Consider the following 20363-nt stretch of genomic DNA (forward strand, 5'->3'; position numbering starts at 1 on the left):
CTCATCCAACAGCCGACGCCTAGGCGAGCTACTTTCAGGAACGTCAAGACCATTGTTGAGTGCCTTGCTGATGAGCTGATCAATGCTGCCAAAGGCTCATTCAATAGCTAATGCCAAGGCGAATTTCTTTCAGGAATGTCAAGGCCATTGCTAAGTGCCACGCTGATGAGCTAATCAATGCTGCTCAAGGCTCGTCCAACAGGTCGACTATGGCCTCTTCCTCAGAAGCTGCATCAAGAGTACAAAAACCAATCCGAGAGAAGATAAACACAACATGTTCAAAGATAATCCCGGGGCAGATAAAATACTCGGGAGTCAGACCCGAAGGAGTTTCAATGATTAAAAAATCACTCGGCATTCCGAGGCAAATGAGAGAGAAGCATAATGTTTTTTCGGTCACTCGGCGGGAGAAGGACTGGCTGGATCGCAAAAGCTGTCGAGGTTGATGCTGTCAGCAGTACGAGTGGCTGCCTCAAGGAAGGTGTCCATGAAGGACTGGAAAGAGTGCTTCTTAGTATTCACAACCTTGAGGGCCGCCAACTTGTCTTCTCTATCCTCCTTGTAGTGCACTCGAACCAATGACTGGGCGACGTCAGCACCACATCAAGCAGATGACTTCTTCCACTCTTGCACTCGGCCAGGAGTCTAATTGAGTCGAGTCATCAGTGACTCGAGCTCTTGAGAAAGTTCTGCCTGAGGGCAGAGTTCGGCGTCCACTCGGGTCATCGCAGCCTTCAGCCGAGCCAGATAGGCAACAGCATCGTCCAAGCGTGATTCCAATTGCAGCAAGTTCATCGCAATGTCATCTTTCACGGGACAATTGATATTACAACATACTTCGATCGACGATAATTAACCAGTCGAGTGACTATACCTTCAAGCTTCAGAACTAGTTTCGTGGCAAGTTGTCCCAGATAGGACTCTAAGTTGCACGTCTTGACTCTAAGGCCTCCAACTTCTGTGGTCAGGTTCTCCTTGTCCTTCTTCAGTTTCTCTACTTCTCGATTGGCTTCCGAGATGGCGGTCTTCAACTTCGCGTTCTCCTCTTCCAACTTGCCGACTGAAGCCAGCTGTTGGTCTGCAAGCGTTGTCTTCTCATGTGCTTCCTTCTAAGCAGCAGCAAGGTCCTGGTCCTTCTTCTCCAAAGCTTCCTTCATTCTCTCTAAAGAAACAATACTCTTCAAACGAGCCTGAAGTTGACGGTTTTCACTACGTACATCTGCTTGTGTGAAGTCACTCGGTTCAAAGAGACTGAAAGAAAGAGCAGTGAAAGACGCGAGCTATTAAGTAGACAAGAGTCGAGTGGTTACCTCCCATGATGGCCGTCTCTTGTTGAGCAGTCTTGAGGTTCTTCTTTGCGAGCTCGATGTCAAGTTCGATGCTGATATGCTTCTTCTTTAACTCAGAAAGTCGAGCTCCAAGATCACAAGACCTCTGCGGTCAGCGAGAGAGATATGTCAGTCGACAGAAATAAGAGACAATGACAGTGAAAAGTTATTCTAAGACTTTAGCCGACTGCCAGCAGTCGACCGAAGTCTCGGGGACTACACCCAGTGGCTGCACTTAGCGTGCCCCCACCGGTTCAGATCAACACTCAGCAGGGTCTGCCCAACGTGAGTCAATAAAAAAGAGAAGATTCTAAGACCTCAGTCGACTGCCAGCAGTCGACCGTGGTCTCGGGACTACACCTAGTGGGTGCACTCGGCGTGCCCCCACTGGTCCAGACAGACTACTATGACTCGGAGTGGAAGATCTCCTAAATCCTAAAAAAGGCACACCTAGTGGGTGATCGGATATAAAACAACATTCAAAAGCTCAGTCGAAGTTCACTGACCTGAACATTGGTCTGCTGGGTAGTGCTGGCGTTATAAGCCACCTGACTAGCCTCGTGCATCACCTTCACCTGCTCCATGACAAGGTTCACCTGGCGAAGAGCCTCCCTGCCAGCACTCGGCGAGTCGTCTGGGGTCTGATATGCAGCAAAGAGTGATGGCTCCAAGGCGGTTGAAGCAGTGGTTGGGTCAGATGCGTGGAGTTGCACTGGAGCGGCAGGAGTTGGAGCAGTCGACCCCGACGGACAATTAGTCGTCAGCAGGTTGGCGAATGTGACGTTGCTCTGAACCGGGTCTCTGGAACATTCGACCACCGCCTCAAGCGCCGGCGTCGACTGAGGGACTTGAACTTCAAGCCTCCTCCTGCTTGACCCCCCCACTCTTCTTCCTCCTCTCCTGTAGAGGCGCTTCTTCTTCTTCATTGTCAAGGAGCACGACGACTTCTTGTGGAACTACAGGAAGAGAGAAATATCGGAAATTCAGCCGACTGACGATCCACTCGACCAAATGAAACCTGGTCGAACGGACTTACCTGCTCGAGAAGTGGCTGCATCGTCGGTCTCCTCGTCTCCTGGCGCCTGGTCGATGTCCATGTCAGTGGCATCAGAGGTGGGGCTAGGAAGATACATGATCCAGTTGCTCAGAACGAAAACTTTAGACGGACTATATAAACACAAGCAAGATACTCACCCCGAAGCAATAGGGACGTCCATCTTGATCCGCGGCAAAGTCTTCCGAGCCTTTGGAGGAGCAACCTTGGGCTGCTCGGCAACCTTCTCTGTCGGCTCCGGAGTCGACGTCCGAGTGCGCTTTCGAGTGTGGGTACTCATAGCCCGGGTCATGGTGCTGCTTGGATGGATGTTTAGAGCACGGCGGTGAGTGCACTTCTTCCTCGTCGTCCGACTCCTCGCTCTCCTCCTCTTCTTCTTCTTCTTCCGAAGACTCCCATTCGCCACTCTCCTCTGCACTGGCCTCTCCCTCCTGGTCCTGCTCCAGGGCTTGTTCTCTATTGGGCATCAAATACATCTCAGTGAAAACCTACAAGACAAAAAGTCGAGTAAAAGTCAGTCGACATCAAGTACAGTCAGAACATATATGCAAGACAGTCGGAATAAAGAGCATACCTTGTCAGGCTGATTGTCGTCGCTGAAGGGGATGACTCGCCTGGGTCCTCTGGGGTTGTCCTGGTTGCTTGTGATGCTCCTCAACCACATGGCCACAGTCTTGGGTGGCACTTCTTCTGGATGGACCCGAGCAGTGTCGTCAGATCTAGAGTACAGCCCCATAGGATGGTCACGAGCCTGCAGAGGCTAGATGCGTCGACTGAGGAACACTTCCAGTAGGTCCAGGCCAGTGACACCTTCGTTAATCAGTTGGACCACTTTCTCCACCAACATCTTCGTCTCCACATTCTCAGCAGCAGTCACTTTCAGTGGAGAAGGAGTTTGGACACGGTTGAATGTGAAGTTGGGAAGGCCAGTCGACTGACCTGGAGTTGCGACGTCTTGGCAGTAGAACCAGGTCGACTGCCAGCCTCTGACCGATTCGGGGAGAGTCATAGCAGGGAAAGCACTCCTATGCCTCTTCTGAATACCCAAACCCCCACACATCTGGATGACATGGGTCTTCGAGTCACTCGTTTTGGCTTTCTAAACCGACTGTGATCGGATGGTGAAGATATGTTTGAAAAGACCCCAGTGTGGTCGACACCCCAAAAAGTTTTCACACATCGACATGAATGCGGCCAGATATGTGATGGTGTTGGGAGAAAAATGGTGGAGTTGAGCACCGAAGAAATTCAGGAATCCCCTAAAGAAGGGGTGCGGAGGGACTAAAAAAAACCGGTCGATGTGGGTGGCGAGCAATACACACTCACCCAGTCGAGGCTATGGCTCCATCTCCCCCTCTGGCAGCCTTGCCGCTCCCTTGGCAATCAGTCCGGACTCCGCCAGCTCGTCCCGATCTTCTTGCCAGAGCGAAGACCGGATCCAATCGCCCTGGATCCAGCCTGGCGGCAGCCCCACGCGCGATGATGACCCGCGGTTCTGCTTCTTTCCTTTCGCCGCCCCCGTCGCCTTCTTTGCATGCTCCAGCACCACCGTCTTGTCCTTCACCATGGCGGCAGAGCGGCAGCTTCGAGAGCAGAAGGCTGGGTGCGGTGGAGAAGCAGAGGAAGAAGAAAGAGGAACAGGCGTGCACAGTGCAGACGCCTCGGCCCCGCCGCCTTATAAAGGGTAGCTTCCGAGTGGCTGACGCGTGGGACCGGGCGATCCTGTCAAATCCTGCAACAGTCGCGCGCAACGTACGGGGCGAAAAAGGCGGAGCAGAAATTGAGGCATCACTGTTTATCTGCTCCACCAACTTCGGCGCTCCCCGTCTCGCGCGCTTCCCCAAAATTTCGTATCCCGTGAAATCCGGGATACTCTGCAGGCAATCGCGCCAAAGATTCTACACTCCAAGACAACACTCGGCAAATGGTGCTATAAGTTCAGTCGACAACTTTTTGAATGATCAAGGCGACTGAATCGACGCCGAAGTACCAACATAAGTTTTTCATCTTGCGGAAAACGCTCGCGAGGTGCAAAGCTCAGAACAAGTTCAACTTCAACCTACTTTCCACTTGAACCTTAATCCATTCAGGGGCTACTGATGAGGATACAGACCTGGGGTAGGGTCATGGGCCTGACCCTTACATCCTAACCAAGGTCACTACCCTAGAGGATAAGAAGTCCAAGAAGCAACAAGGGACCCCCAGTCAAAGATGTCGAGTGCAATCCACTCGACCAATCATACCACTCGGGTGACCCCCTACCTATTGTCACTCGACCATCCAAGGAATCACTCAACCTACCGAAGATGAGGAGTCACTCAGCATTGCAACGGGCAAGCGTTCACTCCGTAGTCTTTAAGGTCATTAATAGCACTTAAGGCTGGGATTATCAGTAACACCCCTACTTTATGTACATTAAGCCCCTTGTAATGGAGGACGGTGAGGGTCCTGGCATACTCTATATAAGCCACCCCCTCCTCTGGCACAAGGGTTCGCACCCCCTGTAACATCACACACATATAATCCAGCCGACCGCCTCCGGGCACCGAGACATAGGGCTGCTACTTCTTTCGAGAAGGGTCTGAACTCGTAAAACCCATGTGTACACCTTCATCATAGCTAAGATCTTTCCTCTCCATACCTATCCCCCTTTCTACTGTCAGTCTTAGAACCACGACAGTCCCCGTTACTGAAGCGGCTCCGGTGCTTTGGTTGCGGCTCCTGTCGACATACAAGAAAGCTCATCTGTGGTAAGTGAACAGTTCCACGATAAAGAAGAGAAAGACCAAAGGAGTAAAAATTGTAATAACCTAATGAGGCTACAGCGTCAGTAAAGCACGACCGGTGGAATTGAATATGGCGTCTGTGGAGCAGGTCCAATGCAGTGTACGAAGGCGTCTGCGAAGCACATCCGGCGCGGTGTATAGTGCTTTCAGTGAGGCGGATATGTTGTGGTGTACAAGGGCTTGTATGAAGGGCCAGCAGTGGGGCGGACGAGGAAGTTAGTGAAGGGCCTACACTGAGGTGGACGAGGGCGCCGATGAAGCAGATCTGGTGTGGTGGACCATGATGGCGGTCAAGGAGATCTGGAGCGGTGGACAAGCCTGTCGCTGAAGCGGCTGTGGTGAAGTGGTGAGTTGGCAGTTGGGGGTTTCCCAGGTGTGGAAGGTAGATCCGGTGGGGTGTGAGGTCCACCGCTGTGGCGGAGGACTAGATTCGGCGGCTTGGCGTGGTCGGGGGGAGTCATGGAGGGGGAAGGGGAGGGGCTCTGGGGAAGAATGTTCGGGGCAAAGAGGGGAAAACAATGGAGTAACTAAAGCAGCCCTTTTCCATTCATGTGGCAGGGGTAAAACAGGAATATCATAGGGCTAAACTTTCGGGCGCGAGATACTTCAATGTGAGCGGGAAGTTTGAAAGCTTTCGGCACCTGAAATTAAGTGTTCTTCTCTTGTACAGTCGACTATGATATCATGGTCGGGAATTTATTTATGTGTATGTGTATGAATAAAGTGGATGATTATAAAGTTTGAACATGCCCATATGTGTATATCTCTAGGTTTGATATATGAATTTGAAATCACGAAATCCCGGCTTAAAAAATGTACTGTTGTTTAAATGAATTACAAAAGCTAATGATGGAGTCAAATTCCAAGATTCCAATCTTTGTAATTTTGGTACTTCAAAGTATATCACACATGTTCAAAAGTATCGTTATCTCATAGTCCAAACTTTGAAACAAATTGATCAACCATGAGTGCACACACTATTGACCATATATATCTCAATTACGCTAGTCTCTCTCAAATATAGACACCTCACTCTTTATCTGAAGCCACCCCCCCCCCCCCCCCGTCCCTCCCCCCACACACAAGTCGTTCTCTCCCTAGGACACGAACACATGAGCACATTAAACACCCCCCTCTGTTCTAAAGTCCAGACCCCAATATAGGTCTCTATCACTTTGTCTCTCAGGCAAGCACACATATCTTGCCCCACTCTCTAGGTCTCTCGGTATCTCTCTTTCCCAAGCACACGCACTATATAGAGTGTATCTTTTACATACACACAAAATGTCGCCCCCAAATGTACATCTCCCTAGTTATGTGCTTCTCGCACACTCACCTCGCACACCACTCCCACTTCAAACAAGCACACTTTGTCTCCTTGTGCACCACTCTCCTCTTTCTATCTCTCCCACATGCGGACCCGCCCCAGCTCCTTCCCTATATACATATATGCATGGCTATTTCCATAGCTCTCTAATGTATCACCATTCGCAATCTCGCACGTTGTTCTCTAAACCATCTATTCTAGATCTCTCATGAAGTCCCTATCACACACACGATGATTCGCTTCCCTTGCGTCTTCGTACATAGGCCAATTTCGAACAACATCAACATTGTCTCCCTATCTATACGACACTTCTGCACACAAACAAACCCTCTCTCTCCCACTCTCTTCCTCTCTCCCTCTCCGTCGCTACATCTCTCTCTCTCTCTCTCTCTCTCTCTCTCTCTCGCTCTCACACCCCTCTTCCACACACACTTGATGTCTCTTCCAAATAGTCTGCTCCCCGCCCGCACCCATGCTATCCCGCTACTACACATGCCTTTGTCTCTCTTTGACACATATGCCATACCATTCCCCCTTCCCTATACTAGGTTTACATCATTAGTGGTCTCTCTTTGCCACATACACATACACCCTCTCACACACACGCGCGCGCACAAACACACACAAACACGCACAAACACCCATCTATCTGGATCCTTCTTTTAACAAACACACCCTTGCATATTCTCTCCACCTCTAGGTATGTATATATCCTCCCTCTCTCTAGCTCAGATGCACACCAAAATTCTCCATCTCTCTAACTCACACAACTCTCCCCATGTTCACATGTGTATCTCACACACTCACTCTATGATTATGCCTATGTGTCTCCAAGTTACACAACACAAAGCCCCATGCACATGTCTCTCTCTTTATCCTCCACAAATAGAGACTCAAAGAATCTCTTACCATTGCCTTAGTCTCTACACATATCACACACGCACGTTGTCTCCCTCTCTCGCCCACACGCTCAACAAAGGTTTTCCCGTGAATAACTTATCGTCTATTCATCAACAGTCGTGGCAGTATGGCGAACACGAGACGTGACAATAGAATAAATCTACACGTGCGTAGACCACCTAGAGTGACTACTAGGACTAGAGCAAGCCGAAAGCGCGCCGCCGTCAACCCTCCTTATCGGCGACGGGAAAACCTTTTGTTTTACACAGTCGAGAAGTCATCATGCTACGACCCCACATGCTCGGCCGTTGAATAGAATGTTGATCAAAGTTTATGGAAACAAGTATCGATAATACGTTTGTATCTCCATACATATATCTCTTCTCTTATAAAAAAAACCGAGTTGGTGATGATGGTACGCCTGCCATCTTGCAATATAGACCATCTGATCTATATCTGACGCATAGAAATTAAGCTAAAAGATACCCGCACCCTCTCTCCACATTTGCAAACAAGGCCTTCCCTCGTTCATCCTTATCTCCCACAACCTCATTGTTGAGCAACTAAAAAAGAATCCTTTGGAACAAACTGGCATGGTGGTCACTGCCAGTGTCGTCCATCCCCATGCCTCCGCTCAGTCGGACCACCAATCACCACCACGCCCCACTCCTCCTCACCTTATATCTCCTCTTTCTCGATATATCATTAGTTTTTACACATGGGATTACCCCCGCATGGGTCAATCACAACAGGTGTTTTTATATAAAAAAATGCATCTTGGTGTTCCGTGCAATGCACAGACATCTTGCTAGTACTCCTACAGAAGACTTAGTGGGTGATGATGGTGTGTCTACCATCCGTCATTTCTGACCATTAGATCTACATCTAACGAATGTGAGGTAAGTTGTTGCCTTTTCTCAACAACATCCCACTTCTCTACCAATTTGCAGAAAAACCCTTAATTAGTATCTTAAAGCCAACCACATCCCTCCCTCACCTCACGAAAGCAGCCCAAGGAATATATTCTGATTGAAACATAATATATCTCTAGTGATATATGTATATCAAAATTAGAGTGTTTTCTATCAAGTTTGTGAATAAGTATTATTCTAATTATGATCCGTTGCAATGCACGTGAACATTGCTAGTATTTTCAACCATGCAAAAAAAAATGCTAGTATTTCCATAGTTTCGAGTTTTCCATCAAGATATTAGTCACTCATGGTTGATCTTTACTATGAATTGCGTACACATAGGCACTATGTAACTAGCCATGCTTATTGGCTTCCAAAGCTTAACTTTCACTCCTACTTATAGTATGTAGAGTATTTAACAAAAAACTACCACTTTCAACCAGCCCTAGGAATCAACTATTGTACAAAAAATAGCAAAAACATACCCAAAATTTCTTAATCCGCGCCAAAAAACTACTACCTAGTGATGATTAGGCTCGTTTAAACCCGTTTATGACAGGGTTCGCCCACACGTCCGTGCTGACGAGGCAGCTTAAACCAACATATTTTGTTTGACTGTTGACACGAGGGACCCACATCTGACCTTCTATCATGTTCTTCCTCCTCCAATAATTATTTTTCCCGAACATTACTTCAAACAGTACTGATGCGTGTTCGTCAGTGGCGCCGGTGATGAGCGAGTTGGCCGCCGCTCCGCCGGACGGGCCGGACATTATGCTGGCCTCCTGCTATATCTTGAGCTAACGTTGGTTTTCCCCGAAGAGGAGAGGGTGATGCAGCAAGTGTAGCGTAAGTATTTCCCTCCGTTTTTGAGAACCAAGGTATCAATCCAGTAGGAAGCTCCTCAAAAGTCCCACGCGCCTACACAAACAAACTGAGAACTCGCAACCAACGCAATAAAGGGGTTGTCAATCCCTTCACGGCCACTTGCGAAAGTGAGATCTGATAGAGATAGTATGATAAGATAAATATATTTTTGGTATTTTATAATATAGATGCAAGAAAGTAAAGATGCAAATAAAAGTAGATTGAAAGCAAATATGATAAGAGATAGACCCAGGGGCCATAAGTTTCACTAGAGGCTTCTCTCGAGAGCATAAGTATTACGGTGGGTGAACAAATTACTGTCAAGCAATTGATAGAAAAGCGAATAATTATGACGTTATCTAGGCATGATCATGTATATAGGCATCACATCCATAACAAGTAGACCGACTCCTACCTGCATCTACTACTATTACTCCACACATCGACCGCTATCCAGCATGCATCTGGAGTATTAAGTTCATAAGAACAGAGTAACGCATTAAGCAAGATGATATGATGTAGAGGGATAAACTCATGCAATATGATATAAACCCCATCTTGTTATCCTCGATGGCAACAATACAATACGTGTCTTGTAACCCTTTCTGTCACTGGGTAAGAACACCGCAAGATTGAACCCAAAGCTAAGCACTTCTCCCATGGCAAGAAAGATCAATCTAGTAGGCCAAACCAAACCGATAATTCGAAGAGACTTGCAAAGATAACTCAATCATACATAAAGGAATTCAGAGAAGATTCAATTAATATCCATAGATAAATCTGATCATAAACTCACAATTCATCGGATCTCGACAAACACACCGCAAAAAGAGATTACATCGAATAGATCTCCACAAGAGAGGGGGAGAACATTGTATTGAGATCCAAAAAGAGAGAAGAAGCCATCTAGCTAATAACTATGGACCCGTAGGTCTGTGGTAAACTACTCACAACTCATAGGAGGGGCAAGGATGTTGATGTAGAGGCCCTCCATGGTCGATTCCCCCTCCGGCAGAGTGTCGGCGAAGGCTCCAAGATGGGATCTCGCGGATACAGAAGGTTACGGTGGTGGAAACTGTGTTTCGTGGTGCCCCTGGATGTTTTCGGGGTCCGTAGGTATATATAGGAGGAAGAAGTACGTCGGTGGATGCCCGAGGGGTCCACGAGATAGGAGGGCGTGCCCTATAGGGTGCAGGGCGCGCCCTCCTATCTCGTGGAGGCTCCGGTTTTTTCTTGACTTGCACTCCAAGCTCTCCGGATCTTGTTCGTTCCAAAAATCACGTTCCCGAAGGTTTCATTCCGTTTGGACTCCGTTTGATATTCCTTTTCTTCGAAATACTGAAATAGGCAAAAAAACAACAATATGGGGTGGGCCTACGGTTAGTAGGTTAGTCCCAAAAATGATAATAATGTATAAAATAAAGCCCATAAACATCCAAAACAGGTAATATAATAGCATGGAACAATCAAAAATTATAGATACGTTGGAGACATATCAAGCATCCCCAAGCTTAATTCCTGCTCGTCCTCGAGTAGGTAAATGATAAAAGAGAATTTTTGATGTGGAATGCTACCTAGCATAATTCTCAATGTAATTTTCTTTAACGTGGCATGAATGTTGAAATCCAAATAATACAAAATAAAAGTTCATATTGACATAAGAAATAGTAATACTTCGAGCATACTAAGCAAAGTAATCATGTCTTCTCAAAATAACATGGCTAAAGAAAGTTATCCCTACAAAATCATATAGTCTGGCTGTTGCTCTATCTTCATCACACAAAGTATTTAATCATGCATAACCCCGATGATGAGCCAAGCAATTGTTCATACTTTAATAATCTCAAACTCTTTCAACTTTCACGCAATACATGAGCGTGAACCATGGACATAGCACTATATGTGGAATAGAATGGTGGTTGTGGAGAAGACAAAAAAGGAGAAGATAGTCTCACATCAACTAGGCGTATCAACGGGCTATGGAGATGCCCATTAATAGATATCAATGTCAGTGAGTAGGAATTGCCATGCAACGGATGCACTAGAGCTATAAATATATGAAAGCTCAACAAAATAAAACTACTGGGTGTGCATCCAACTTGCTTGCTCACGAAGACCTAGGGCATTTTGAGGAAGCCCATCATTGGAATATACAATCCAAGTTCTATAATGAAGAATTCCCACTAATATATTAAAGTGACAACATATGAGACTCTCTATCATGAAGATCATGGTGCTATTTTGAAGCACAAGTGTGGAAAAAGAGATAGTAGCATTGTCCCTTCTCTCTTTTTCTCTCATTCCTTTTTTCTTTTTTTCTTTTTTTTTCTTTGGCCTTTTTTTTGGCCTTCCCTTTTTTTGTAAAGTCTGAAGTCTCATCCCGACTTGTGGGGGAATCATAGTCTTCATCATCCTTTCCTCACTGGGACAATGCTCTAATAATGAAGATCATCACACTTTTATGGATTTACAACTCAAGAATTACAACTCAAAGCTAGAACAAGATATGACTCTATATGAATGCCTCCGGCGGTGTACCGGGATATGCAATGAACCAAGAGCGACATGTATGAAGATTATGATGGTGGCTTTGCCACAAATATGATGTCAACTACATGATTATGTAAAGAGCAATATGACAATGATGAAACGTGTCATAATAAACGGAACGGTGGAAAGTTGCATGGCAATATATCTCAGAATGGCTATGGAAATGCCATAATAGGTAGGTATGGTGGCTGTTTTGAGGGAGGTATATGGTGGGTGTATGGTACCGGCGAAAGTTGCACGGTACAAGAGAGGCTAGCAATAATGGAGGGGTGAAAGGGTGCGTATAATCCATGGACTCAACGTTAGTCAAAAGAACTCATATACTTGTTGTTAAAATTTAGAAGTCATCAAAAACCAAAGCACTACGTGCATGCTCCTAGGGGGGTAGATTGGTAGGAAAAGACCATCGCTCGTCCCCGACTGCCACTCATAAGGAAGACATTCAATAAATAAAATTGTGCTCCAACTTCATCACAAAGCGGTTCACCATACGTGCATGCTACGGGAATCACAAACTTTAACACAAGCATTCTTTACATCCATAATTACCCAACCAGGATGACTTTAATATTACTACCTCCATATCTCAAAACAATTATCAAGTATCAAATTGATCATAGCATCCCATTCACTTTCTATGATAGTTTTTATTATACCCAACTTGGATGCTCATCATTCTAGGACCAAATTAAAACCATAGAAAATAACATGCTGTTCTAAGAGACTCTCAAAATAATATAAGTGAAGCATGAGAGACTAGCAATTTCTATAAAATTAATCCACCACCATGCTCTAAAAGATATAAGTGAAGCACTAGAGCAAAAACTATCAAGCTCAAAAGATATAAGTGAAGCACATAGAGTATTCTAGCAAATTCTAATCAAATAGGCTTCTACCAAAAGGTGTGTTACAGCAAGGATGATTGTGTTAAACTAACAAGCAAAGACCTATATAATACACGACACTCCAAGCAAAACACATATCATGTGGCGAATAAAACTATAGCTCCAAGTAAAGTTATCAATGAACGAAGACGAAAGAGGGGATGCCTTCCCGGGGCATCCCCAAGCTTAGGCTTTTGGCTATTCTTGAATATCTTGGGGTGCCTTGGGCATCCCCAAGCTTAGGCTCTTGCCACTCTTTATTCCATAGTCCATAAAAGCTTTACCCAAAACTTGAAAACTTCACAACACAAAACTCAATAGGAAATCTTATAAGCTCCGTTAGTGAAAGAAAACAAAACCACCACATAAGGTACTGTAATGAACTCATTCTTTATTTATTTGGGTGTTAAACCTACTATATTCCAACTTCCTTATGGTTTATAAACTAATTTATTAGCCATAGATGCATTGAAATAAGCAAACAACACACGAAAAACTGAATCTGTCAAAAACAGAACAGTCTGTAGCAATCTATAACAAACGCAAACTTCTGGAACTCTAAAAATCCTACCAAAATAGGACGTACTGGATAATTTGTTTTTTGATCATCAGCAAAAAGAATCATTGCAAAAACACGTTTCTGTGATTTATTGATTTTTTCTCGTGAGCACAAAGTTTCTGTTTTTGAGCAGAATCAAATCAACCATCATCATAGTTTATCCTATAGGTTCTACTTGGCACAAACACTAAACAAAAGATAAAAACACATATAAACAGAAAGTAGAAACAAAATTTAACACTAAACAGGAACAAAAACAAAGAACATAAAGAAAATTGGGTTGCCTCCCAACTAGCGCTATCGTTTAACGCCCCTAGCTAGGCATAAAAGTGAGGATAGATCTAACGAGTGCCATCTTTGGCACTTGATTCATAAGTAGCACGCATGATAGATTCATAAGGTAATTTAACTTTCTTTCTTGGAAAGTGCTCCATGCCTTTCTTTAAGGGAAATTGGAATCTAATGTTCCCTTCTTTCATGTCGATAATCGCACCAATCGTTCTAAGGAAATGTCTACCAAGAATAATAGGGCAAGAAAGATTGCAATCTATATCAAGAACGATAAAATCTACGGGCACCAAATTTCTATTTGCAACAATAAGAACATCATTGATCCTTCCCATAGGCTTTTTGATGGTGGAATCCGCAAGGTGCAAATTTAAAGAGCAATCATCAAGATCATGGAAATCTAGAATATCACATAAAGTTTTCGGAATTGTGGAAACACTAGCACCCAAGTCACAAAAGCAAAACACTCAAAATCTTTAATTCTAATCTTTATAGTAGGTTCCCACTCATCATTAAGTTTTCTAGGTATAGAAACTTCCAAATTAAGTTTTTCATCATAAGATTGCATCAAGGCATCAACAATATGTTTGGTAAAAGCTTTGTTTTGAATATAAGCATGAGGAGAATTAACAACGGATTGCAACAAGGAAATGTAACCTTTTAAAGAGAAATTATCATAATCAAATTCATTGAAATCCAAGATAGTAGGTTCTACATTATTAGAAGTTGAGGATTCTCCAATCTCTCTTTTACCAAATTTAGCATTAAGATCTAATGACTCCGAATTCTTGGGACGCCTTCTAGGCAAAGTTGATTCATCATCAGTCCCATAATCATAAAAATTCATATTGCAAAACATAGATCTAATAGGAGACCTTTCTTAGCACGCAATCTAGCGGTTCTTTCCTAGCACTCGTCAATGGAAATTCTCATTACTTTGAGAGACTCATTGATATCGTGCTTAGGAGGAGAAGGTCTAAGTTTAAGAGAATCAACATCAAGCGAAATTCTATCAACGTTCCTAGCCAAATCATCAACTTTGAGCAATTTTTCTTCAAACAAAGCATTAAAATTATTTTGAGAAATCATAAATTCTTTCACACTATTCTCAAAATCAGAGGGCATCTTATTAAAATTAACATAAGAATTATTGTAGGAATTTCCATAATTATTAGAGGAATTACTAGGGAATGGTCTAGCATTAAATTTCCTCTATAAGCATTGTTTCCAAAACTATTCCTACCAACAAAATTCACATCCATAGATTCATTATTATTCTCAATCAAGGAAGACAAAGGCATATCATTAGGATCAAGAGGAGCATTTTCAGTAGCAAACATCTTCATAAGTTCATCCATCTTTCCACTCAAAACATTGATTTCTTCTATAGCATGCACTTTTTTACTAGAAGATCTTTCGGTGTCCCATTGATAATAATTAGCCGTAATATTATCAAGAAGTTTTGTTGCATCTCCTAACGTGATTTCCATAAAGGTGCCTCCCGCGGCCGAATCTAAGAGATTTCTAGAAGCAAAGTTCAAACCGGCATAAAATTTTTGTATGATCATCCATAAATTCAAACCATGAGTAGGGCAATTGCGAAGCATCAATTTCATTATTTCCCAAGATTGGGAAACATGCTCATGATCAAGTTTTTTAAAATTCATAATATCGTTCCTAAGAGTGATGATCTTAGGGGGAGGAAAATACTTAGAGATAAAAGCATCTTTGCACTTGTTCCAAGAATCAATACTATTTTTAGGCAAAGAAGAAAACCAAACTTTAGCACGATCTCTAAGTGAAAACGGAAATAATTCAATTCGACAATATTGTTATCCGTATCTTTCTTCTTTTGCATATCACACAAATCAACAAAAATGTTTAGATGAGTAGCGGCATCTTCACTAGGAAGGCCGGCAAATTGATCTTTCATAACAAGATTCGGCAAAGCAGCATTGATTTCACAAGACTCAACATCATTAAGAGGAGCAACCGGAATACTAAGAAAATCATTATCATTGGTATTCGATAAATCACACAATTTGGTATTATCTTGTGCCATGGAAACAAGTAAGCCAACACACAAGCAAACAGAAAAAGGCAAGCGGAAAAGAGAGGAGGAGATTGGGAAAGAGAGGGCGAATAAAACGGCAAGGGTGAAGTGGGGGAGAGGAAAACGAGAGGCAAATGGCAAATAATGTAAATGCGAGGGAGATGGGTTTGTGATAGGTACTTGGTATGTCTTAACTTGAGCGAAGACCTCCCCGGCAACAGCGCCAGAAATCCTTCTTGCTACGTCTTGAGATAGTGTTGGTTTTCCCCGAAGAGGAGAGGGTGATGCAGCAAGTGTAGCGTAAGTATTTCCCTCAGTTTTTGAGAACCAAGGTATCAATCCAGTAGGAGGCTCCTCAAAAGTCCCACGCGCCTACACAAACAAACTGAGAACTCGCAACCAACGCAATAAAGGGGTTGTCAATCCCTTCACGGCCACTTGCGAAAGTGAGATCTGATAGAGATAGTATGATAAGATAAATATATTTTTGGTATTTTATAATATATATGCAAGAAAGTAAAGATGCAAATAAAAGTAGATTGAAAGCAAATATGATAAGAGATAGACCCGGGGGCCATAGGTTTCACTAGAGGCTTCTCTCGAGAGCATAAGTATTATGGTGGGTGAACAAATTACTGTCAAGCAATTGATAGAAAAGCGAATAATTATGACGTTATCTAGGCATGATCATGTATATAGGCATCACATCCATAACAAGTAGACCGACTCCTGCCTGCATCTACTACTATTACTCCACACATCGACCGCTATCCAGCATGCATCTGGAGTATTAAGTTCATAAGAACAGAGTAACGCATTAAGCAAGATGATATGATGTAGAGGGATAAACTCATGCAATATGATATAAACCCCATATTGTTATCCTTGATGGCAACAATACAATACGTGTGTTGCAACCTTTTCTGTCACTGGGTAAGAACACCGCAAGATTGAACCCAAAGCTAAGCACTTCTCCCATGGCAAGAAAGATCAATCTAGTAGGCCAAACCAAACCGATAATTCGAAGAGACTTGCAAAGATAACTCAATCATACATAAAAGAATTCAAACAAGATTCAATTAATATCCATAGATAAATCTGATCATAAACTCACAATTCATCGGATCTCAACAAACACACCGCAAAAAGAGATTACATCGATTAGATCTCCACAAGAGAGGGGGAGAACATTGTATTGAGACCCAAAAAGAGAGAAGAAGCCATCTAGCTAATAACTATGGACCCGTAGGTCTGTGGTAAACTACTCACAACTCATAGGAGGGGCAAGGATGTTGATGTAGAGGCCCTCCGTGGTCGATTCCCCCTCCGGCAGAGTGCCGGTGAAGGCTCCAAGATGGGATCTCGCGGATACGGAAGGTTACGGTGGTGGAAATTGTGTTTCGTGGTGCCCCTGGATGTTTTTGGGGTCTGTAGGTATATATAGGAGGAAGAAGTACGTCGATGGACGCCCGAGGGGCCCACGAGACAGGGGGGCACGCCCTACAGGGGGGCGCGCCCTCCTATCTCGTGGAGGCTCCGGTTGTTTCTTGACTTGCACTCCAAGCTCTCCGGATCTTGTTCGTTCCAAAAATCACGTTCCCGAAGGTTTCATTCCATTTGGACTCCGTTTGATATTCCTTTTCTTCGAAATACTGAAATAGGCAAAAAAACAGCAATATGGGCTGGGCCTCCGGTTAGTAGGTTGGTCCCAAAAATGATAATAATTTATAAAATAAAGCCCATAAACATCCAAAACAGGTAATATAATAGCATGGAACAATCAAAAATTATAGATACGTTGGAGACGGATCACCTCCGCACGGGTTGGCTGGTTGGCTCGAGCATGACTCACGCGCGAGCAAGCCACCGCGCTGGCCTTCGTTCGAGCCAGATGGCTGGCCTTGGCGTGGCGCGCGCGAGCAAGTCTCCGCACCGCTATGCCAACCTAGCTAGCAAACCTTGCAGACAAGAAGCTAGATGCATCCAGCAGGGTGTGTGCTATCTTGGCTAGCTAGTGGTCGCGAGCGCCATACAAAGCTGGCATCCGGGCTGCCACAAGATGGGCTCCGTACCGCCAGCGGTTTTGACCTCGCCTTCTGACGGTGGTGGTATCTGCGTCCCATGGCCAAGGATGACTAGGTGTGGACGGGCCAGAGGTAGGAGGCCACTCGGAGATTTTGTCCAGACTGACATGTAGGTTCCACAAGTCATAACGCCTAACTTGTCGGTTGAATAGAAGGCGTTGACTTAAGGCGCGACATGGGTTGAAACGTGCCTATAACAGCACTTTGTAGAGTAGTCGTTTCTTGGTTGGGCTGGTTGGTATGTGGTAGTAGTAGTTTCTTGGCATTATTAATGGTTTCTTGTAAGGAACAATGTACTAGCAACAAAAGGCGATCCTAGGTTGTGTTGTACTCCAATGAGTACTACTAGTGGTTGCGGGAGTGTATAGCTCGTTTTGTACGTTCGATCACGGCCGAACGCATGGCGGCCTTTTTTTAAAATAGTAACCTTGCTGCAAGCCAATATTGTACACTGGTAGTTTGACTTTTGAAGTCAAACGGACGTGTCGCACCACAATCTGGGTGCACTGGATAACCCAGCCATGTGAACGGGTTTTCCCTCCCATCATCGCGTGGCTCGCGTACTAGATTAGTACTCCTATATACTTGCATGCGTGCTCACCCTAGCCATACCTCGCTTGCAGCTTCCTCATCAGCTAGCATATTTAAACTAGCGCCTCCCAATTAAGCTAGAGGAGCCGAAAAAGCCTAGTGCAGCATTGGGAACTGTGCAATATGGCTCCGTACGTAAAGTGCTCGTACTCTACTACTCTGTAGCTTGTGGCATTGCACGCATGGACTTCGCTCCATTATCGACTCTATAAAATAAATTCCTCTTGACGTGATTTTTTTTGAAATGGAGGCAAAAGCCTTGCCTCATCTCGTTCATAAAGAAGGAACTACTAACAAAGTTCGACGAGATCCATTACACGTGAATATATGTAGACTAGTCGTGCACAAATTTATCACATGAAGTGCAGATGAACTTGTGTGGCATACTGGCATTTGTCCTTTAGAATTTATTGCTAGTAAGTGTGTTATGTGTACGTGCAACTTGTGTGGTTGCTGCACGGGCTCCAACATGCTCTTTGAGAAAAAAAAGGTGGCACAACTTTGGATATAGGTGACGTGGCAGCATCATACAGTAGCATCGTTTGCTATAGTTGTAGTACTCCTACTAGGACGACAACTCCTATAAAACCTTGCGCTTTGCTCTTTGCCTTTTCGGGAGGTTCAACAGTTCGTACTCGGGTGAACCTTGCACTTGGCTCTTCGCCTCTTCGGGAGGTCCAACAATGAAGATACTATAGTACAATATGCTTCTGGCAATCTGACACCAAATGAACTGCTGCATGTCCACCGCGAGGGCGAGGGCGAGGGAGAGTGAGAGGGTGCTATAGTCAAAACCCTCTCCTCGTTACACCGTGCACGTGGGCAAGGGAGAGGGCGTAGGCGTACGTAGTAAGCAAGCTTCTCCTCATCCCATGAGCCACCACGCATGGGCGAGGGAGAGGGTATAGTAAGCAAGCTTCTCCTCGTTCGACGAGTTGACAAGACACATCAAAGCAGTACTAGTCCATACAGCGTCCTTTCCGATTAATATGGCTTAATTTGAAAAAAGAAAAGTACACTGGCACTCAACGCATGCAACAATACGCTCATTACGGTCACTATATAGTTTTGCGGTGATTATACGGTCAGTAGCTCACCGTAGAGCACAGTATTACACCCTGCCGACCGGCCACATAGTTGATGTGGCACTTTGTTGACTGGTTAAATTGGCACCTAGTTTCTGGGTCCCACCTGTCAGTTGGCAGAGCAAAGAAATCAGTTAACAAAACTTTACGCAGGCGCGACAGGAGTCCAACCCTTGCGCGCGAACCACCATGGCTATGTATGTGAGTGCATGCACATGTCCTCAACTCCCTTGGTCTTCCAACAAAGAGTGTACATCTACACTTACAATGCACTTAGGCTTTAATCTAATCGATATTGATTGACTGATGCACCAACTTGTGCTCTAGCTATAGGCTACATGTCTATCCTTAATTACAACATGCAACAACCTTCATTTAATCTTCTTCTCTCAATGGTCGCATGCACACATAAGTCTGCTACTTTTGGGTGTTAATTATGCCATGAAGTTTCGGTTCCTCATGGTCAATGTGTAAATCTCTATATGTACAGTCTTTCACAGACGGAGGGAGTAGGTTGAGCACTTGAGCGTGAGCGTGTGTGTTGTGTCGTGTGCTGTGTGCCGCATGGATGCGTGAGTGTCGTGTGTGTGCATGTGTGTGTTTGAGTGTTGCATGTTGCATGTTGCATGCATGAGGCTTTTACTCCCTCCCATTTACATGTTCATATTTCAAGCTTCATTGAAACAGTGCATGCAAGAATTAAGAGAAAACTCACCAATGCATGTAAAAGTTCTGGTCATTTGTTCCTCACGCATGCATTCCAATTAATATGTTCGTAAACACAATTTTCTTGAGGAAAACGAGCCCATTATCGAATACTTTTAGAAAAAAAATCTTTAGGCACTCATCATTTACTACTACCTTGGTTCATGATTTTTTTATTGACCTGTATATAAACATCCGTCCTGGTTTAATGGTCCCCTTCATAAATTTTGATCATAAATTTAACTAACAAAGTGTCAATGCATGTCATAAAAAACTATACCATCAAAAACTATGTTGAAATACAAATCCAATGATATGATTTTTGGTGAAATGCATTAACATTTTATTAGTTAAATATATGGTCAAAATTTGACACAAATGACTACTA

This window comes from Triticum aestivum, chromosome 7B, assembly GCF_018294505.1.
Source record: "Triticum aestivum cultivar Chinese Spring chromosome 7B, IWGSC CS RefSeq v2.1, whole genome shotgun sequence".
Taxonomy (NCBI): domain Eukaryota; kingdom Viridiplantae; phylum Streptophyta; class Magnoliopsida; order Poales; family Poaceae; genus Triticum; species Triticum aestivum.